We start from the raw sequence: 22742 nt of genomic DNA on the forward strand, positions 1-22742 counted from the left end.
TGTGTTACAATCAAACATTATTAAATACTCTGATAAAGTACTCATAAAGAATGCTGCATGTATATTCACATAAAATGGGTTATGAGTGGGAGTGATGGAGTAAATTAGTGAAAGGAAATTGGGCATCAGAAGGTAAAGATGTTCATGAAGACTGGAGAATGATGCAATGATTCCTGGGAGAACATTAGGACCCACCATCCTTGATGTGCTTTTGCAGTTCTGCACCAAAAAAGTGGTTGTGGGTTTAAAAGAGATGTCCCCCACATTTAAATACTTTGTCCTTAGCCAGTGGAGAAGCATTCCTAGAGGAGGTACGTCACTTGGTGATGGACCTTGAGGCTTACTAACTAGCTTACCAGTGTTTCATCCCAGTATCAACAACATGAAGGTAACTACAACAGTGGATTTTAGAAGATAAATTTTTTATATGGAATTAGAGAAGTTGCATTTCAAACTATTTTTGTTTACAGTTTATAACAATGTCCCAAATTACTTTTTTTTTTTTTTTTTTTTTTTTTTTTTTTTTTTTTTTTTTTTTTTGGTTTTTCGAGGTAGGGTTTTACTCTTGTCCAGGCTGACCTGGAATTCACTATGTAGTCTCAGGGTGGCCTCAAACTCATGGCAATCCTCCTACCTCTGCCTCCCCAGTGCTGGGATTAAAGGCGTGCGCCACCACGCCCAACTCCAAATTATTTTTAATAAACCACTACCCACCAGGAATGTACTCTCCTGGTTTTGTTTCATTACCTGCTTTACATGATCACTTGAACCAGGAGAAGTGCCCAATTATTGATAGTCAGGAATTCTTGCTTCTTCACAATTCTTTAACATTACAATTTGAACTGATGTCTAACAACATCCTCAAACACTCCTCCCTGTAGCCCTAATGTCCAGTGGCCTAGCAGAGCAATGCCAGAAATGTGTGGACCAGAAAGCTGGAGAGGCTCTTCTGGAGTCACCTTGTACATATGTAGCTGTCCATCTTTCAGGTTTTTTTTTTTTTTGCATGTGCATATGTTGCATGATGTATGTGTGTGTGTACATGTGTATGTGTGTGCATACTTGCATGTGGAGACCAGAGTCCAAAATAGGATATTATCTACAATGAGCCCACCCATTTGGGTAGAAGAACCAGCCAGTGAGCCCCAGGGATTCCTTAAGTCTACCTCCCCAGCACTATGATTACAGGTACATGCACCATGCCTAGCACTTTGCTTAGGTGCTGGGGATCCAACCTCATGTCTTCCTGCTCATATAGTACACAATTTACCCATTGAGCAATCTACTAAGCTTCTGGAGTTGTTATCCTCACCCTTGTTTGGTACCACAATTTCTTTTGTGCCATGCCCTCTCACATTAATGGGAGCTCTGAGCCTCTTACAGTAAAGTCATCTAATTAAGGTTTATCAGTCTTCATGATAGGTAGGGCTGGTGGCACTGTCTATATATCAAGAATTCAGCAACCCTGCTTCAACCAAAAGAGGCATCTTTGGAGAGGTTGTTTTAACTGACATAAGGTGCATAGCAAATTCAAAGGTGAGGGACTTCACTCCAGAATCCATTTTCCTTCTCTAATAATACATCATGTAACATCATCTATTAAGTTGTCCAAAATCAAAACATGCTTACATATAAGTAGCATGTTTAGAAATAACAAATTTCAAACATAAGAGCTCTAAATTTTATCCTTTATTCTTTATTTTGATCAGCTCATTCTGAAAGATGTATTTCTCTTTATGCAACAGTTAAGTATTACCTTCAACATTTTTAATTATTTATTTACTTTCACTTATGTGTTATTTGCATTTATGTGATCCTCTTGCAACTGCAAAAAGGATACCAGATATGTTCATACTACTTTTGGGTGTGGCTTTACAAGGAAACATCTTTGACTGCTATGCCATCTCCCAAGTCTGGCATTTCCTTTCAACAACCTTAATTGGCCTAGGTCCTTTCTCTTTCTCTTGATATGCTGTTTTATTTTTAATTATTAAATTATTATATTTATTGAGGGGAGTACAGAGTGAAGGAAAGGCACCCACATGGATAGAGATCCCACATAGAGTGCCTGGAAAGAAGCATTGAAAGAAAAGAGAAAATTCAGGAGCTCCTGCCATGTGGGGAGCTGAAGAAGACAAAGGAGTCCATGTTGAGAAGGGCTAGGGTCACTCCCAACTAAGCCTGAGCCGAGCTAGCCCAGGCCCAGCAGAGGGGAAAACTCACCCATAGATGGAAGTTGCCAAGTGATCAGAGAGCCTGCCCTTCCCTTACAAAGGTACTTATAACCTTTCAGTGGAGGTGGGCTGTATTCTGGCTCAGGTGAACCAGAGGGACAGCTTGTTGGTTAGGGCTAGGGCCTTGCTCAGGAAGAGGTTAGCCCTGGAACCAACTTCCAGGGGCAGAACTTGACTTAGCCCTGGAACCAACTTCCAGGGGCAGAACTTGACTAAGGACAATGTTTAAATCCTATGAAAGCTGTCATGCCCTCCCTACTGTGATGAGCTGTATCCACTTGAGCTGTATGCCCAAGTAAACACTTCCTTCCTTAAGCTGCTTCTTATCAGGTATTTTGTTGCAGCAGTGAGAATACTAACTAACAGACAACATGTAAAAAGACTACTTCTTGCTAGTTTTGATGTTTATGAATAAATGTAATATTTTACTATCAGGCCAAATGGTATTCTCATAAGCCCCACCATTTAAGAGATGCATGGAAGGACAATGGACTTCCCTACCAGTCCCTGATTTCTTTTTTTCTACTCAAGAAGAGATTGATGCAAAATGAACTATCTATAAACATCAGCTGTGAAATTCAGAGACTCTGGTCTTACTCGCTCATTCATAGCTTGTCTCTGTTCTTTTCAGAAACAGTAATGATTTTGAAAGGACGATTCTCTCCCCTTTGCCTTAGGTTCAAGGTAAACCTGTGATCCTGGACATGTCTTCCACTTCTCTGGTGATCAAGTACCCTGTCTGCCATCTGAACATATTGATAACACTCTCTGGATATCGAGAGAGGGGTCATCTGAAGTTCACCGAATCTTGTAACAGCAAAACATTTGGCACAAATGGTTTTAAAAAGCTCTGCATGAAGCTGCACTGTCGGGAGTGGGGTCAGTGATCATGGAGTTCTTCCAGGGTGTCTGCGAAGTGCTGCCAATGACTGTTAGGGTATAAAGGTCAACCTGAACATCATTTCACTGACAGTCCTTTTGCTCAAGGCAGTTAGAGCAGCAAGAAAGACTCCACCAGTGATCAATTAATTCCCCAATACCCAAAGCATTTGCTTATTTACAGGAAAATGAAAACAAGGAGTACTTCCAATAAGAAGTTAACAGTAATAGTAATTTCTGTATATATGGGATATGCACCCATGTATATAAGGCATCCATATTTTTGCATCCACGTTTGTGGATATGGAAGATATAGTTGGGTTTGAGGAATCTTCCTTGATCATTTTTCTTTTTACTTAACTGGTGCAGGGTGTCTTACTTGAAGCAAGTTCCAGTTACCTTATTATTGTTAGGACAATACTACCAACCAAAAGCAGACTATGGGAGGAAAGAGTTTATTATAAGCTTATAGTTTAAAGGTGAATTTTCATCATGGTGAGGAAAGTATGGCACCAGTAGGGATCTGTCACATATCTGGATGGAAGTAGTAAGTATTGGGCTTGGAGTTGGAGGAGGTGCATTTCTGGAATTATACCCTTAGGCTTATTAGCCCAACTCCAAGCCCAATACTGTCTGGGGACTGAATGTCTTCCAAATTCCAGGCTTGTCTTTTCATGTTCTGTACCAACAGCATATGATGAGTTTAATGTGTTTATTTTTAGAGCCAGGGGATGAAAGGTTATGTAGAGGAGCATGGATAACCCAAAGTCAGCCACATCACCATAAAGTCTCATATTCTGGATAGAACTCATGGAAGCTACATCCTAGAGTTTCTCTTCGAGTTAACCTTCTACATCCTCTATAATCTAGCTTTCCCCAAGATCTGTTGTAGCTGGAGAAAGGAGAGGAGGGAACACATGCTCAAATTTTAGGTGAGGTTCTGGTGGTCCTTTGTTCAATAGTGTCAATAGCTTCATCACCCTCGTCTTATGCCTGACAACCCTATAGTATTATTCTGATGCAAAGTTGACATAGCTGCCAAGCTAAAGATGCCAGGAATCATGGGGCTGGAGAGATGGCTTAGTGGTTAAGGCATTTTCCTGCATAGCCAAAGGATCCTGGTTTGACTCTTTGGGACCCACATAAGCCAGATGCACAAGGGGGCACATGCATCTGGAGTTTATTTTCAGTGGCTGGAGGCCCTGTCATGCCCACTTTCTCTCTCTCTCTTTCTCTCAATCTCCCTCTTTCTCTCTCTCAAATAAATAAATAAACTATAAAATGATGGCATCATGTTACACCCTAAGGAAAATGTCATAGACCCTCGATTTCAGTGTTGCAAATGATAGCTGCAACAGGGTAGAGGTAAACCCCAACAGGTAGTGTGGCAGTTAGGAAAAGGCTCTGAGTTCTCTGGAAACATCCTTATACTATATAGTCCTCTTTCAGAGGAGCTACCCACTTTATGGGAAGTTCTTATTCCCTTCCTCCCTCCATCAATTCTTCTTGAAAACCTACAAGCTCACCCTAGAGGCCTTTTTCTTACCTGACTACTAATATGATCAAACTGATCATAGAATTTAACTATAACAGTTTGCAACCATGTTCAGCTCAGATAATCTTTATTGCTATTTACTATAACAGACTAGTAAGAGTAATACAAGGGACGAGGAAGTCAATTTGTTTTGATTATTGATGTGTGTTTTTTTTTTTTTTATTTTCAATCTCTTTAATCAGGTAATCTGAGGAACAGAAAGAATGGCAGGCCGGAGTTAAGGAAGATGGCATTTCTTGAGCCCCACTCAGCAACTGCTCAGTCATCCTCTGGCAACTGGATCTTCCTAGGGTCAAAGTAGTTGGATTCCATGATGGGGAGGCTATTGGCATCCACAAATTTTAAATTTCAGTGAGACTCCTAGCCCTAATATTCCATGTCAGATTCAATAACTGTGAGTTCAGATTTAAAGGATTTTAATAACCAGATATGGTGGCTCATGTCTATAATTCCAGGTCTCAAGAAATTGAGGTGGGAGGATTGTTATGAATTTGAGAGCAGCCTGGGATAAAGTGAAAATCCTTCCCTAAAAGAAGAGAGAAAGAGAGGGGAGGGGAAAAAGAGAGAGAGAGAGAGGGAACAAGAGCGAGAGAGAGAGAAAGCTCTCAGACAGTCAGAAGTCAACTTCTTGAGCCCATTGTTATATCTTAATGCCAGGAGAGAGAATGGAGAGTTATGGAGCAAGAGAAAGAGATTAGGAACTGCCTAATAGGATAGGAAGAAATATACCCTTTTACTGACAATGGTTTAAAGAACACTTGTCCTGTTATTTATTTAAAAAAAATTATTCATATTACTCCTGACAGTTTGTTCTATACATGATATCACACAAAATTAGACTGGAGATCCACTCAGACTTTAAAAGAAAAACTACTTTCCAAATATAAAACATAATGATGTTAAGTAGGCTGGACTATTGTTCTTGCAGTAGGATTGACCACTGGACTCAATCAAGTCCTCTCTCCCACATAGAGGTAAACTGGGGACCTGTGCATTTATGATACTGCCATCCCCACAGTAGGGAAAACCTATGTAATTAGTGGATGAGAAAGATTTTTGAAGTGGCATTTCTTAACAAAATTACTAGATAAGATCCATCAGAAGTGGCATGCAAACAGATGTTATGAGTGGGCTGTAATTTGCCACAAGTGGGTAGTTGCTGTAAGATAGATACTCATGAGGAGTACAGTGTTGTGTTTCTGGTATCCGTGCATTTGGAAGAGCCCTTCACAAGGAAATATAATTCACACCGGCTTTCTCTGTATTTGTGAACAGCCTGTAGAGAACTTCTATGTGTGGGTGGAAGCCAAAATTACATTTTCTGGAGTTAAATAGAAACATTCTTCTCCCTGATCAAATTCTAATGAAACAATTCAGAGAAAAACCATCTTCTTACTTCAAAAATTGTTTTCTACTGAAAATATAATACATTCCAGCCTCCAGGCACAATCATCTCTCCCCTTGCTCTTCGCTGCTACTGAGTCATATTGATGGAGAGCTGTTCTCCAACATAGCCCATGAATCAAGGTCCACTGAATGTTCTCTGGGTGCTGATTAAAGTACCACCCATATGTTTTCTTTAAGTCTATATAATAATATAAATACTAGAATGTGATCAGGAGTTTTAAAATATTTGTCTTCCATAATTCCCAGGGCAGATTCTGCATTGTTTGATAAATTGTCTATAAATGCCTCCAGGAATCTAGTTAGAACTGCAGAGTTCTGAGCCCTAAGGAAGCTCAGGCATCAGCCTTGTTGCATCATTCATTATGCAGATGCATCTGAAGCCCACAGTTATCTCTAATAACTTCCAGAAAGAGGAAGGTTAGCCAGATATTTCTGAGATCTCAAGACATGTTTCTGCGATCTTGCTCCCTTAGATCTTACAGAAAAATTCCATTCATTTTAAAAATAAGGTTTATCTTTTTGTATCCTTTGTTTCATGTGTGGAGTGTGCATGCATGTGTATATGTAAAATTGCATGTGTGCAAGTACTAATGTGTGTGTGAGCATGTGTGTGTGTGTGTGTGTGTGTGTGTGTGTGTGTGTGTGTGTGTGTGTAGGCTTCAGTCTGCAATGTGTATCTTCCTTTGTTGCTTTCTACCTCATTTTTTGAGCCAGGGTCTTTTCATGAACCTCTAGCTCACGAGTTCAGCTAGCCATGATGGTCAGCTTGCCCTGGGGTTTGGATTACAGGCGTGAAACACCACTCCTGGCATTTACATGGGTGAGAGTGATCTGAACTCAAGTCCTCATGCTTATGAAACAACTACTTTCCCAACAGAACCATCCCTCCAGCTCTGATAATAACATTTTTAAATGATATATATCCATTATGAAACAAACACAATGGGAAATGCCATCATTACAGAAAAGTCATATATAAAGGTGAAGGAAATAAAACGTCATCTACATTACTATTTCTGAATTTCTTTTTTTTTTCCACATTTCATGCATTTTGTCAGTTCTATTGTTACTTGGTCAAAAAATTAATAATATCTGTACTGTACTGTGAGATAATATCCTTTGCCCCAGTTATGGTCTGTCAACTGAGAAGTGAGGTTTAATATAACATCATCACAGGATTTCTCTAATCCATGTCTCCTGATTATTCCCATGACATCCAGTAAGGGTAATCACATTTCTCCTTGCTCATGAACCTGCTCAGATTTGCTCTACCAGTTAAGCAGACACTGAGTTAACTTTGGAACGTAAAATTTATTTACAATTAAATAGTTGAGAGTATAGACATAATGGTTTATTCATCATTTTTCCTTTAATTCTTCTTTAGTAGAATAATTCAAGAGATAGAGTAAAAATATACATGCTTTGAATTAACAATCTTTGTTTAGAAATCACAAATATATTTCCTTATGATTTACTTTGTTTCTTGGGATGGAAAGAATCAGTTAGAATCTATTGTTCTTATTATACCAAGTAGCTTTGAGATGTTATATTGATCACAACAGATCTTCAAATTTCATTGATTTTCAAATGTCAGGAAGTTATGAGAGTACAAAATATCAAACGTCTGCCTGAAAGTGGATGTGACATTTTAAACAATAATGCATGAGCCCAAAGAAACCCACATGGCCAAAACTGATGCTAATAGATTAGCAAGCTAAAATTCTCATTTATAAGTAAAGTGTGCCAGGAGTTTATAATAAAATCTGTAATTATACATCTTTCTGATCACAGGCATTCATCTTCTTCATGTATCAAGCATACAAGCCTTTCTCTAAAATACTGTTAGCAATCAAAAATAGTAACTGCTAACCCATTTTAATGTTATTCCTCATTCCTACTTTTTCCATGCATTGGTAACAATTACACAGATGAATGTTCTGCATCCATTTTTCCAGGTTGAATCACATGATATGAGTACCCTTTGTCATACTTTCACAAATATCCTATGTTGAGGTTTGTTGTTGTAAGCCTGGAGCTTCACCCCTTTAAAGGCTTTCTACTGTTGCATTATCCTTTCATTCTAAGCTATGTTTGTCCACTTTTTACATCTATTTACCTCATTGGTCTTTAGGCCTCTTCCACCACTGACTTTTGTGAATTATGCTGTGATAAACACATGTATACTAGAACTTGCTCTGTCTACATCAATTCTTATAGTACATATATTATAGTACATATGTTCTACCATGTGGTAACTTGTATTTATATTTTTGAGGAACCACCAAACTACTTTCCTCAGGGGCTGAACCACTTTTTCATTCCCACCAGCAATATGTGATGGTTCAAAAAATCTTCACATCCTCATAAACACATGCTGTTTTTGTTTTACAATTGATATTCCTCTATTGTGGAATGATAATTCACTATGAAATTTGTTTTCTTGTCCTTAATGACTAATGATAAGTTTATATTAATATGCTGCTTTGAAAACGTATGCTGTTTGGATGTTACCATATTTTCTTTGGAGTTATGTCTACAAAATTGTTTCTCCATTTAGAAAAAACAAGTCTGTATTTTTTGTCATTTTTTAGTTATAAGAATTCTTTGTAGTTTCTGTTAGCTATATCTCTGTAAGACAGTGAACTGTGAATATTCCTCTTATCTTATAGGTAGTCTTTTTACATTCTAAGATTCTTTGATGCATTACATGTTTAACTTTGATAAGGTAAATTTTTGTATTACTTGTTTTACCAGTTGTGCTTTTCATCTTATAATTAAGATTCAAAGATCATGATTATTACCTTATGTGATTTATATTAAGAATTTAATGACTTATCTTCTTATAGTTAGGTTGGTAACATATTTTGAGTTGATATTGCTTGGCATATAAATCCATCTAAGATGTTACACCAAACTCTCCATTTTTCCAGAGGATTAATTTCTCAGATCTACTTCTTTCAACGACAAGCTTGCTTATTTATTGTTACACAAACAGTAGCCCTTTTGGATGCTCTATCTTTGCTCTTGTAGCTAACACATGGATTATTCAAAAAATTTCCAGATTATACCTATTTAAACCATTCTTTCATGACAACTTCTTTGTCTTATAAACTCAAAGAGCAAGCACATTGTATATGATATTTATATAATAGTTAATTATGGATCCTCTTGGGCTACTTCTCAGTACATCTGTTATTATAAACTGTTTTCTTGTAGGTGTGTATCTAGATTCTGTAGAATGTGTGGAATTATCATCAAATAGATAATTTTATGTCAATTTTTCATTGAGCCAATAATATATGCATGCATATGTATGTGTATATTTATTTATACCCACATAAATATATGCATGTAGTTTATTTCAGAGTTTAGCTTTCTTGTTGAGTAAGAGGATATTATCTTTAGCATTCTTACTCTTGTGTGAGTTATTTTATTATAGTAAAAATAAGGCAGAAAAACTAAAATAAAGGAATTTCCAGAAAAATATCATACATATGAAGATCACACAATTAAATATAGAATAGTTTGCTGGAGGGCTAATGGATGTACTTTTCATGTGCATAGTTGAAGCTAAAGGCTTTCATGTGAACATTCTTGGTGGTATATCAGTCAGGGTTCTCTAGATTATGGAAGGCCAACAGTAGCAGTATGCATGCCCAAGAGTCAAGGGGCTCAGTAGTTTCTCAGTCCATGTGGCTGGATGTTTTAGCAGTCCCAATCCAGCACTGAGACCTGAAGTGTCCTGGACAGCCACTGGTCTTTAGTCCACACAGAAAGGCTGAGGAAACTTGACCACAATACCAAAGAATTATAGATGACAGGAAAGATGCATTTGTAAGGGAAGCACTCACTCACAAGCAGAACCAGCAGAGAGGTTAGATGAAGTAATTCTCTTCCCCCAGAGCTACCCACTGTGGAGGAAGTCCTCACTAAGGCAAAAGGTCCTCCTCCTTCAGTTAATCCTTCCTGAAAGCAACCTGAGAGACCTAACCAAGGGGAATGCCTATGGATTCCAAATCTGATCGAGTTGACAAAAAAACTTAAGCCCCATAGATATCTGGGAAGAGGTGGAGGGAGGGTATGGATGAGACAGTAAATTATGTTTAAGGAATGCAGGTTTTCCACTTCATTAATCATCTTTTTCCTCTTGTCTCTCTTTTTAATTTTTTTTTTTTCAACTGTGAATCCTTGCTATCCACCCTGGTTTTCTTTTCTTGTGTGTGTATGTGTGTTAGTTGAATTGTATACTGCTTAAAGGCTGTTCAAATGTTTGTATGGCTTGAGTTGTAAGCACGAATGTCTCCTTAGAGTCTGCCACATTCTTATTTCAGCATTTCTTTTCACGGTAACATCTTCCTTGATGAAAAGCTGGTAATCTCATATGGGTCCAGATACAAATATAGCAATTGACTACCAGAGGTCTTTTCTGGAAGCTATTGCTGAGGAATTCATGGTCTTGGTGTTTTTAATATATCTTTTGGCATTCTTTGGACAGAGCACTCCAAATTTGGACAACACATTGTAAGGATGAGTATTCAATAAAGAGGAAAGTCACTACGATGTAAGGCAGTGAGATGAGCATATGGAGTAATGACTGAGGTCACTCTATGAGCATCTTTGTGCTGAGTACTGTTCAGAACAATAATAAAGGTCCAATTTCATGTTTCATGTTAGTGCTGTGCATTTCCTTGATTAAAACAGTGGCTCACAAAGGGTTTACCATGACCCCCATGTTAAGCCATTTCATACACCTCTCTATCAAATTTGAGCTGAATGAAGTTATTAACATGTGCTATTTAATTTGTACACATTCTGTCAGCTAAGAAGTAGTAAAATCTGCATTGAACACCAATTTAATATGAAATTAATAACCATGTTACCCTTACAAGGGGTTAATTATTTAAGTTTTCTTTTGTAGTCAAGAATCATCTTACAAGTTAATGAAAATTACTTCCCAAACACACCCTTTTATTTCCCTACTGAGTAATAGTCTTATGAAGAAAGAAAATTAAAAAAAAAAAACACCAAGGAAAAGAAATAATTGGGCTCCCAGTGCCAAAGATCATTAGTGGGTTTATTCATGAGAGCATTTAAAAGCCTGAAAAAGCTGTTTCTTTTGTTTGTTTTAATAATGCAAGAAACTCATGAACACTTCACATGGTAACCATTTCATTCAAGTTTTTAATATAAACAGGAAAATAAAGTTACTTTCATAGACTTTTTAATTGTTTTGATCCCTGAGTTTTTAGGAGGGTAATTTTAACAATTTTCTTTTATTTCTACTTTAAGCAGTGCAATATAGGAGGGTTAGATCCCCCTTTGTAGCAGTTACCTTCAAGTTACTAGGACAAAAAACCCAACCAAAAGTAACTTATGGGAGGAAAGATTTTGTTTGGCTTCTGGTTTAATAAGAAGCTTCATCATGACAAGAAAAGCTTGGTAGAGCAATGAACTAACACACATTGAAAGTAAGGATGGAGCCATGAGAGAAAACTAGGTCTGTCTCATGCTAGCAATTTGGCTGGACTATAAAGTCCCAAAGCCCACCATGGTAACATACAAGCTCTTTCACCCAAAGGATCCACTATCTAGGGACTAAGAAGAAGGCTTAATCTCAAACACCTGAGCCTATGGAGAACATATTATGTTCAAATCACCACACCCTTCTATCAAATATAGCCACATGCTTATTTGGTACAAAGGTTATTTTGGATTCTAAGTTTACCAAAGAATTCAGAACTTAGATATCTTAAATATAGTTGACAACTGTGTATGGGATAGGTCTGGTTATCAAGCCACTTACACCATTAGTTTGAGTTAGTATGTCTGTTAGTTATTCAACATATGACAAGTAATAACTATGGATTTTTATTTTGCTTTACTTTGTGATTTATTTCAGACTTCATCAGAACCGAATCCTGATTTAAAAAAAAAATATGCGTGGAAATTTATGTGTCTGTCACTGTATTACTGTGATAGATTGTATGCAGGAAAACCATGTTTAATATTTTTCTGAAACTATAAAATGTATGTATATATGATTTATTATAAAATGAAAGATCATCATGGAACTGGGAAAAATTCATGTTAAGGAAGTATACAAATTTAGAATTAGTCTTATACTACAAAGAGTTAGGTGAAAGATAAATAAACAACAGTATTTGTAGAATGAGGAGAGAAGGGACAGGAAGAAAATTTATGAGTTATTTTCTTATCACTTTGACAAAATATCTAACCAGTAGTAGATTAATCAAAGAAAGAATTTATCTTCAGCTTAGAGTACAAAGGGAATGCTTCATCATGGTGGGGAAGACATGGCAGAAGCAGGAAACCATGAGGATTACACTATCATATTGGTAGGGAAGGAGGACTAATAGCAAGGAATTACTGAGGCTGCTGGACAGTTCTTTCAGAGCTACAATTTTCCAAGGCACCACACTTGAAAGTAATTTTCAATCTCATTTAATCTCACTGTAAGAAAACATTGCAAAGATACCTATGGCTCAGCATACAATAATTTGCTGGTTACATTGATACCCTGTGATTCAGACCTTTGTATATTAACCCAGGAAGAAGTGCAACATTTCAGATGTCACAGAATTCATCAGTGGAGATATGGATTTCAAATTCTTATTTCCTTAAAGTTCTTTCATTACTCTTCCAGGTATAAAGATTTTGCAGAACCCACAATAATCACAGGGTCCTGTTTTTCCTGATGGCATTCTTTTAGATATGGACTGCATAAGACTTTACTGGCACTCCAACCAAACCCCCAAAATCCTCAAAAAATTAACACTCAAGAAAAAACTATATCCAATATTTATTGAACACATGCATTTCCAGGTCAAGTAAAATTATTAGAATTTTTTCCTACAGATGAGGAAGTTATAAAGAAAAGCTGTGATTTAAAAATTATATTCTTCATGCCAGAACTCATATTGTTAATCACAAATTAAGCTCTACAAACTTTTAGAGCTACTTACTGACAACAGAAAAACCACAACACTTACTTCAAAGAGATTAAAAAAATTTATATATTATTGCCCATGGCCTGGGAACACAGATTTAGGTTACTCCAAATTCCATGTTCCAATTTGCTAATTATTTCATGAGATTTTATAGTTAGAGAACAAAATAAAGCCATAAATCAAACCCACTCTTCAAATTAATTGGTGGACACATCAGGTAGGTGGGTTACCATCAAGGGAGAATCTGTGCCATAAGCAGCAGATGCTATCTGATGACATTTTCATCCTTCAGATTTTTGGAAACTAGGGTTTCTGTTCCCATATTATGAAAATATTTTTCTTTTTATCACAGGATGTTAGGTCACAGAGGAGGATGTCAAATGGCTGTCAAAGGAGCTTAACTCAGGTAGCCCAAGACAATCTGGCTATAAATGCATCATTCCAACCTCTCAACCATCACTGAAATTCTAACCAGTCAAATAGCCTTGAAAGCTTCACACAGATGTGGCTTCTTCACTAGGAATTTTAGGTCACGTAACCATGTATTCATGTTTATTATCAACAGATCAGCTCTGTTTAAAAAATGCACTTATAAATAGAACATTCATCTACCTACATAATACCCTATTGCTTCCCCCAAATACTTATTCCAAAAGATCATTTCAGACCTAGCTGTGGATCTCTTCTCATTTCTCTTTCCTATAATTCTAAATTTTCTTTGGCTAACAAGTCAATGTCCTAAAGACCTAAAATTCATGAGAACAGACAAAACCAGTGTGGGTCATGTGAACATTATCCACTCTCAGGTCTGTGTGTAGCAGTAGTAATGGCAGCAGTTAGTGTGTTCAGGATACTAAGCTGAGTACTCCCAAGGTATTCATATCAAGAATATTCAAGTTTTTAAACAATGCTAGCTGATAACTTAATACAGACTCTTGAGAAAAGTGTGGTCATGGCAAAAGGAGCTCCCTATGAATTAGGGAATTATGGTATCATATGATCTGGAAGGAAGAAGAGTGGCATTGCACAATGATCTGAGATTTTAGTTTCTTGCTTGGAGCATTCTTTGTGTTCTAATTTATTATTAATACCTTGGGATAAGAACTTACAGCATAACAGCTTACATGAATTTGCACCATCCATTCCTGCCCCAGGAAGCTGTTTGTGTAATGAAATAATGAAACCAGTATACTTTTGTGTCATTTAAGTAAGACATAAATTTGTAGTCAGAGGAAGAGTTTTGAATTGTACTTATAAATGGACATGCTTATTTTATTCTGTTTTTAGCTAGTTAAGTTCCAATTAAACCAATCAGAAGGCTTCCATTTGGATTACATGGAAAAGACTATGCAAGTCCTATTTCCTGCTCTTACGTTAACTTCAATATGTCCATTATGCTTGTGATTACTGGATTTTGTACTTGTCCATTTGTCAAGATAATGTGCTTTTAGTCAGGTAACTTTTATCTCCTTGTTGATTTCCATTTTTCTCTCTGAGTGTTAATTTAAAATTTTGTCATGTACTGGGGTTGCATTTGCTACGGTGCAGTCATAATACAGATGTAAACTTAATAGCTTGTCACATAAAGCTATTTAGACATTTAAGCAAAGATATTCTACAAGAGACACATATATTCCCCTCTTTGGACCATACTGTTGAGACAATAGACCCGCAAGAAATTGTAGTTTCCCCAGAAACATCATGATAAAGGAAGGAAAGGCTAAAGCCTGTTGCCTGACAGAGGATGAGCTTGACTCTCAGCAAGAGCTCTGACAATTTGGAAGACAACCTTCCCAGAGAGACTAGAGAGCCCAGCCAATTATGGTGCGTGGGACCACACTTTGACTAACACTGCTTAGCTATGCAGAACTCTTGCCTTCTAGTTAAACCTAAACCTCATGACAGGACCCTGAAGATGGAATGGCAACAACTGTGCTACTTTGTCTTACCAGTATGGCCACATCGAACAAATGTCCCTTCTCTACTTTTCACTTGCCTCTTTAATTGACCTATCAAGCATGACCAATTAAACATGGGCAATTAAGGGATTCATATTCAGGATGGTATTCTAATTTCCCAGACCTTAATTTCAAATGTAGAGGCAAATTAAAATATGAGCTTAATTCAGAAGATATCAAGAAAATGAAAAGACCAAGTATGGACCACCTATAACCTGCTCTTCTCTTGCATTGGGATCCTAGCTTATTAGGTGTGGTGGTTTGAATATAAAATGTACCACTAACCTCAGCTGTTTATGATTAAGCTTGCTACTTAGCCCCCAGCTGGCAGAGCATTTGAGAGGTGCAGCTTTGCTGGATGGGGTGTGTCTCTGAAGGCCTTGACGTTTACTAGTCCAGCGCATTATGCTTTCAGAGCTAGCTCACATAGACTGCTCCTATCCATGCTGCTGATTCATGAAGATAAGAGCTGGTTACCTGTTCTCCTATGCTGGTTCCAGTGTTATGAAACTCCACCTTTGAACCGTAAGTCTGAAATAAACCCTTTCCTCCCATAAGCTGCTTCTGGTCAGATATTTTGTCCCTATACCAAGGCAACTGTGGTATTAGGACTGCTAAACCCCAGGCTTTGACAAACTACTCCTGTCACAACAAGACTTAGAATATTTCATTTTAATCCAAAATTACATCTAGTGGTACACAGAACCTAGAAGCTACCTGACTTATGCATTTAAAAAAATATTTTAATTTATTTATTCGAAACTAAGAGAGAGTGAGGGACTGAGAGAGAATGGGAATGCCAGGGCCTCTAGCTACTGCAAATGAACTCCAGACACATGTGCTTCCATGTGCATCTGGTTTAAGTGAGACCTGGAGAATCAATCCTGGGTCCTTAGGCTTAGCAGGCAAGCTCCTTAACCACTAAGCCACCTCTCCAGCCCAACTTATGTTTTAAGATGAGAATATTGCAATTGATTTTTCATTATCAAGGCAATGTTACATCACTCAACAAAATTTGGTATGTGTGTGTATGATAACTGACGTTCCCAGACAAACAGAGTCAACAAAATATATTAAACTCAAGAGTCTTCTTCCATCTGGAATGACACATGGTTTGTCACTCTAGTTCAGAATATATTCTATAGGTGACAAGAGATCCATTAACTGTTTAAAACCATTTTATACAGGATCAGTACCTAGATATGATTCAAAACAGTGCTTATTGTTATTTTGCTGAGTAAGCAGGGTTTCTGATATCAAGTAGTGTATTATTTAAGAAATAAATGTTGGGCTGGAGAAATTGCTCAGTGGTTAAGGCATTTGCTTGCAAAACTGAATATCCTGGGCTTGATACCCCAGTACAGACATAAAGCCAGATGCACAATTGGTACATGCATCTGGAATTCAATTGTAGCAGCTGGAAGTCCTGGAATGCCCATTTTTCTCCCTGTCTGTCTTTCTTCTCTCCATTTCTCTCTGCTTGCAAATAAATAAATAAATAAATAAATAAAAATTTAAAAAGAGAACTTATTGCTTTCAAAGGAGGTTGTGGTGGTTTACATGTAAATGTATGTCCTCCATGCCCTCTAGGACTTTTTTTAAATTAAAATCAAGTTTACAACTTAAGTCTCTAGCAGCCTGCTGGGGGAGGTGTCATTTGCATTTCTTCCTCGTGAACTGCCTGTTCAGCTCTTTGCCCCATTTTGTGAGTGGGATATTTGACTTTTTACTGTTTAGATTTTTGGGTTCTTTATAGATTCTAGAGATTAGGCCCCTGTCAGTTAGATAACCAGCAATTTTTTTCTCCCATTCTGTGGGTAATCTATTGGCTTTGCTTATTGTATGCTTGTCTGTAAAGAAACTCTTCAGCTTCATGTGATCCCATTGGTAGAGTGACTGTTTAAGCTCGTGAGCTACAGGGGTTTTGCTCAGGAAGCCTTTTTCCATCCCTATATCATGGAAAGTACTTTCTATATTTTCTTTCAGTAGTAGTCGAGTTTCTGGTCTTATGTTGAGGTCTTTGATCCATTTGGACTTGAGTGTAGTACATGGTGAAATGGGTGGATCAAGTTTCAATTTCTTGCATATGGTTCTCCAGTTTGTCCAGCACCATTTGTTGAAGATGCTGTCTTTTTTCCAGCCTATATTGTTAGGGCCTTTGTCAAGTATCAAGTAGCTATAATTGCTTGACCCAAAGTCTGGGTCCTCAAGTCTATTCCATTGGTCTATACTCCTGTTTTTATTCCAGCACCATGCTGTTTTCATTAGTATGGCTTTGTAATATAGCTTTAGATCAGGTATAGTGATGCCTCCAAAGGTATTTTTTTTTTGCTGAGGATATGTTTGGATATGCAAGGCCTCTGCCTTTCCATATGAAATTTGAGATCATTTTTTCTATCACTGTGAAGAACACTGTTGGGATTTTAATTGTAATTACATGAAATCTGTATATTGCCTTTGGTAGGATTGCCATCTTCACAATGTTAATTCTGCCTATCCAGGAGCATGGGAGGTCTTTCCATTTCCTCAAGTCCTCCTCAATGTCTTTTTTTGAGTGTTTATATGTTTTCACTGTATAAATATTTCACTTCACATCAGTTAGACAAACAGCAACAGGAGCATACGCCAAACCCTGGCAAGGGGAAGCTGGGTATAATACCCATAAGTCTACCCCAAACATACACTGCCTCCAGGAGGATCGAATTCCCAAATTACCATCAGCTGGGAACCTAGCATTAAGAATACATAAGTTTATGGATGACACCACATTCATCCCCTAGCCCCCCAAAACTGAACCAACCATGATGTGAAATGCAATGTTTGCAGCCCGACTTTGAATGTTCCCATAGTTTTTATCAATCCCAATGATGTTCAAACATCTCTATTATCCAAGGTCTTTTAACTCAGTCATAACAACAGAAACAAGAAAAAAAAAACATAATGACTGAGTAAAATTCTACACTTCAAACAATGCCATTGGACATAGTAAAGAAATATTCAACCAATACAAGATTTATACAGGGAAAACATCAAACTCTGTATCTTCAAGTCCAACATCTCTAACCAATAACATGTCTCTAAGTCAGTTCTAGCCAGTGATGAGACTCTGGTGTTCCAATTCAACCCCTCCAGTTAGGCTAATCACAATCCCAGAAAACTTCATCTGGTGCTCTCAACTCTCCTTGGCAGCCATCCCATAGTCCTGGCATCTCCATTGGATCACTACTATAACCCAGAGTTCATCCTAATGGCTCCATGTGGTCTGAATTCAGACACTGTCAAAACACTCTTCATCTTGTTGTCCCAATCCAGGTCAGCTGGCCCAATGGTAATAGTTGTAGCATCTCAAACAATTGCAGCTAAATAGGCAGAAGTTTCAGCCCAAAGATTTTTTTTTTCTGTGTCATATCCCTCTGCTCACATGAGTGCATTTCTATTCAGTGCAACCCTGCACAAGTTCTCAAGACATGGGTATAATAGCAAGTCTCTCACATAAACTGCTTTTGGTCCAGTTGCTACAAAGTTCTTTCTCACCATCATCAGCCAAACCTCACAGTCGATAGTTCTTACTGCATTCAGGTATTTCAACTCTGACAAGAATAGTCCATCAAACTATACTTACAGCACTGCAAGGTGTCTTGTAGGATAAGATTCCAACTTAATTCACATTCCTCCTAAAAAGTAGTTCCAAAAGTCCAAAGCCACAGTCAGTTGTCTATTAGTAATGATCCCACTTCTCACTACCAATCTTACTGTTGCAGTCAGGTTCTCACTGCTGTCAGAAAACACTAGACCAAGAGTAGCATGTGGGAGAAAAGGGTTCGTTTTGGCTTACAGACTTGAGAGGAAGCTTCTCCATGATGACAAGGGGGTAAAAAAGTGGCATGAGCAAAGGATATACATCACTTCCTCGCCAACATAAGATGGATAACAGTAACAGGATAGTGTGCCAACCACTTGCAAAGGGAAACTGGCTACAGCACCCATAATCCCACACACAACAATACATCCTCTCTGAGAGAATCCAGTTCCCAAATTGCCATCAGCTGGTGACCTAGCATTCAAGCCATCTAAGTGTATGGGAGACACCTGAATCAAACCACCACGCATGGTAAGCAGTTTTCTAATTGAGCTTTCTACCGAGGTCCTCCACCTTCTATGTTCTTTTAATACATAAATTAGCTCCAAGGAGATGCTATTTATTGAGAATAATTAATACACCTAGTGGGAAATTTCTTAATTCTAGGCCCTGTATGTATTTTCTGATTTATTTTCATTCTAGATAGAATTGCTATTATGACCTGTGAGTGATTTCACCTACTTTCATCATTAGCAATTACATAGGCATAGGGGCAACAATTAAGTGATTTAGTGTATAATAATTTGTTCAGCACTTTGTGTTCTTTAAATTGAGTACTTCATACTGTAGGAATCACCATGATTAAAACAGAAGCATAGCCTTTGTTTTCTACCAAAGCTAATTTATAGTGACAGGGAGAACACAATTAAAGACCCACAGCATGGAATACAATCACCTAAAGTACCCACTGTCACAACACTCAGGTATTTCCCAGTAGTTAAAAATGTTTTATTTAATACAACCACAAAATGAGTTTGTTATTTCTCTTTGTATGAGTGAAATCTACTCCAGAAGCAGATATTGATGAGTTTATTGTGTAAATGGCCATCAATTTGCATTAAGAATCCTAGATGTGTTATATTCAATGCAGGATATTCAGAGACTTGACCAGCCAATTGTAAAGGGGAAAAGATGAGCTTTGGAATGATGCTATTATTATTTTCAATTTTAAGGGTAAACTGCTTCCTCAAATGCAGACATTAGTTAAAGTTGCTTTGTATATCTTCTTGTATTAAGATGAGTAATTCTAGAGAATAATACAGAAGGAATGAATGTCTACTAATTGTGGCATATGAGGAATTCAGTAGAAAAGTTCTTGAAGGTTATTGTACTTCCATTGAGTCAAGAGTATTTTGCAAAATTTAACAAGAGAGCAAAGGTGTCCTATTACTTACAGTGTAGGGCACTTTTCAGCTAATAGGCTTCTCTTAACTTTTCTTATCTGCCTGTTAATTCTCCTTTTGAAAGATTTTAGAAGTGAGCTACTCAAGGCTGCCACTGACACTTATTCTCCTAAGACCTGCTTTTGTTCTAAGCAATAGAACATTGCCCTAGGTATCTTCTCTTAGAAGAATTTTTATGCCCAATAGTTCACAAACTTAAGTGCACATAGAAATATAACTGCAGGAGCTGGAGAGATGTCTCAATGATTAAGGTGCTTGCTTGCAAAGCCTAAGGACTCAGGTTGGAGTCCTCAGTACCCAGATAAGCCAGATGCACAAGGAGGCCTATGCATCTGGACTTTGTTTGCAGTGGCTAAAGGCACAGGTGGAGCCATATTCTATCTCTTTCTCCCATGTCTAAAATAAATAAATAATATTTAAAATAAATCTTTTGAAAGACATATCATTGCAATGTTGATACTATAATCTGTGTATTACATTTAAAATCTCCAGCTTTGCTGGGTTTCCAACTATCTTCCCCCATGTCCTATCCCTTCCAGCCACTGAAATCCACCAGATTTAATATGATCCCAGCCATATTCCACAATTTCCCCTCTCAAGGCACTCCCATGCTACCCATCTAGCACCTTGTCTGCTTTCTTGCTGTGGCCTGAGGCTGTGCTGGCTCCCCCGCCCCCTGAGCCTTCCAAAGCTGGATGGCACGCACTGCAGCAGCTCCATCCGCCCCCTAGAGGAAGAAGTTGGACACCGCTCCTCTGCAGTCTCCCGTGGACATTAAAGCCTCAGAACTCTACTTGCTTCTTCAGAGGTTCAAAGGCTATGAAGAGTCCCGATCAATCTCACCTCAAAACAGTCTGTTAGTTCTGTGATCTTTGGCAACTTGGCAGCAGCAGCAAAAATGCATTGAACAGTCTTTGTTTTGATATTGACACACAAATCTTGAAGCTGGAGTTTGTCAAAGCTTAAAAAAAAAAAAAAAGGCTAAAAGGGAGCTAAAGAGACACTAAATCCCACCCATGTCCACCTTGCCCTAGGAGCACATTTCATCACATGAGCACCATTATACCCTGATAGCGGCTGCTCAGATACCTGCATCCCCAAAGGCCTGGGTAGCTCTTACCCGCCCTATGCCACCGCCCTGGCCCCGGCCATGTCACAGCTGTGTTCCCCTACCCAGCCACCACCCCTGCTGCTGCCCTACATGCTCAGGTGCACAGGGAGCCCTCCTCAGACTCCACTCAGCAGGATGAAAGTATTGTCAGTTCTGTGAGTTTCTCAGTCTTCAGGGAGATGTTTTGGGGGCCAGCTTGTTACGCGTTGCCGCTCCCCTCCATACACAATGACTCCTTAGTGGGACTCAGTGTCCCATTATTTCTCAGGCCGGCCCCATGTCCTCCCAGGAGGACGGACAGAACTTCTTTCTGGGACTCTCAGACCCAACTCGTAGGGCCTCACTGGGATCCAGTGTAGCCTGATTCAAACTTGCCTAATTCCTTCTCAAAGAAAAGAGACATTTAATTTTACATATTCCTTGGCATGGATTTTGGCACTTAGGCTTGCGTGAGAACAGTTTGTTCCCACACCATGTCACCATAGTCACAGGTTGTGGTTCTCAGTGCAGCATCATGGCTGGTCCTGCCTTCCACCCCCCACTGCTTCAGAGAGAGCTCAGTCCTGTGGCCACTTCTGCCATGATATCCTCTCCTCTCTACAACACACTTATTCCAGGCTACATCTTCACCCACAGGGGCGGTCTGCTGTGTGTGCCTTTCACTTTAAGTTTGAGTCCACTATTGTCTCCTCCCAGAGAAGCCAGACTTCTTCTTCTGCCCATATTGTTTACCTCTCAGCAGTGCAACCCACCCTGCCATAACTCCTGCTTCTTCAAATCCACCCAAAATGCAAAAAAAAAAAAAAAAAAAAAAAAAAATCGTACCTCATGTAACAAAACATTTATGGATCATATAGGATTTTTTTATTTATTTACCATTAAATATTGAAGAGACCTTGTTCACCCTGTCAGGTAAGGTTAATGTTTCTTTTGAGGCATGGTGAAGAAAAGGGTTTCCATCCTTCAGCAATGAGCTTCTGTGTCAAGAATTGGTTTAAGAGAAAAGAAGTGAAGGATAAACTGTGCAATTCTGTTTTATTTTGTGTGCATATCAGTGCCTTACCTCTAACTATGGCTCTGATTGTCTTGCTGTTTCAGATGTTGGAGGCTGGTGGCTGCTGCAATTGCTGGCCTTGTGTATTTTATATATGATATACAGAATAAAAATCCCAGGGTGGCAAAAAAAGCACCTTTTTGCTGTGTATGATTCTGGAACAGGAAGAGGAACAACCTAAGGCAATGTAACATTAAAAAAAGGCTGAAAAAGTTTATTACCAACAAATATGCCCTCCACCAAATACTTAGGGAGGACTTCATGTTAGAATAAGATGCTAGAATGTAACTCATAGCTGTGTGAAGATACGAAGACTTCCATTCAACTTTATTTTTCATTTTTTAATTTTCATTTAATTTTTTATTTAAGAGAGAAGAAGTAGAGAAAGAGAGCAATAGTAAGAGACAGAAAGAGAGAATAGGTGAACCAATGCCTCTAGCCATAGCAAACAAACTCTAGATGCATGTGCCACCTGTGCATCTGGCTTTATATGAGAACTGGGGAATTGAATCCAGTCTTTAGGCTTCATAGGC

The 22742-nt window shown here is 38.2% G+C and overlaps 1 pseudogene; it reads left to right on the forward strand.

Moving 5' to 3' along the window:
- The first annotated feature begins 382 nt into the window (after nt 1-382).
- Nucleotides 383-21387, forward strand: LOC123460646 (annotated as a pseudogene).
- The last annotated feature ends 1355 nt before the right edge of the window (nt 21388-22742 follow it).

The sequence above is a fragment of the Jaculus jaculus genome, chromosome 5 (genome assembly GCF_020740685.1).
Source record: "Jaculus jaculus isolate mJacJac1 chromosome 5, mJacJac1.mat.Y.cur, whole genome shotgun sequence".
Classification (NCBI taxonomy): Eukaryota; Metazoa; Chordata; class Mammalia; order Rodentia; family Dipodidae; genus Jaculus; species Jaculus jaculus.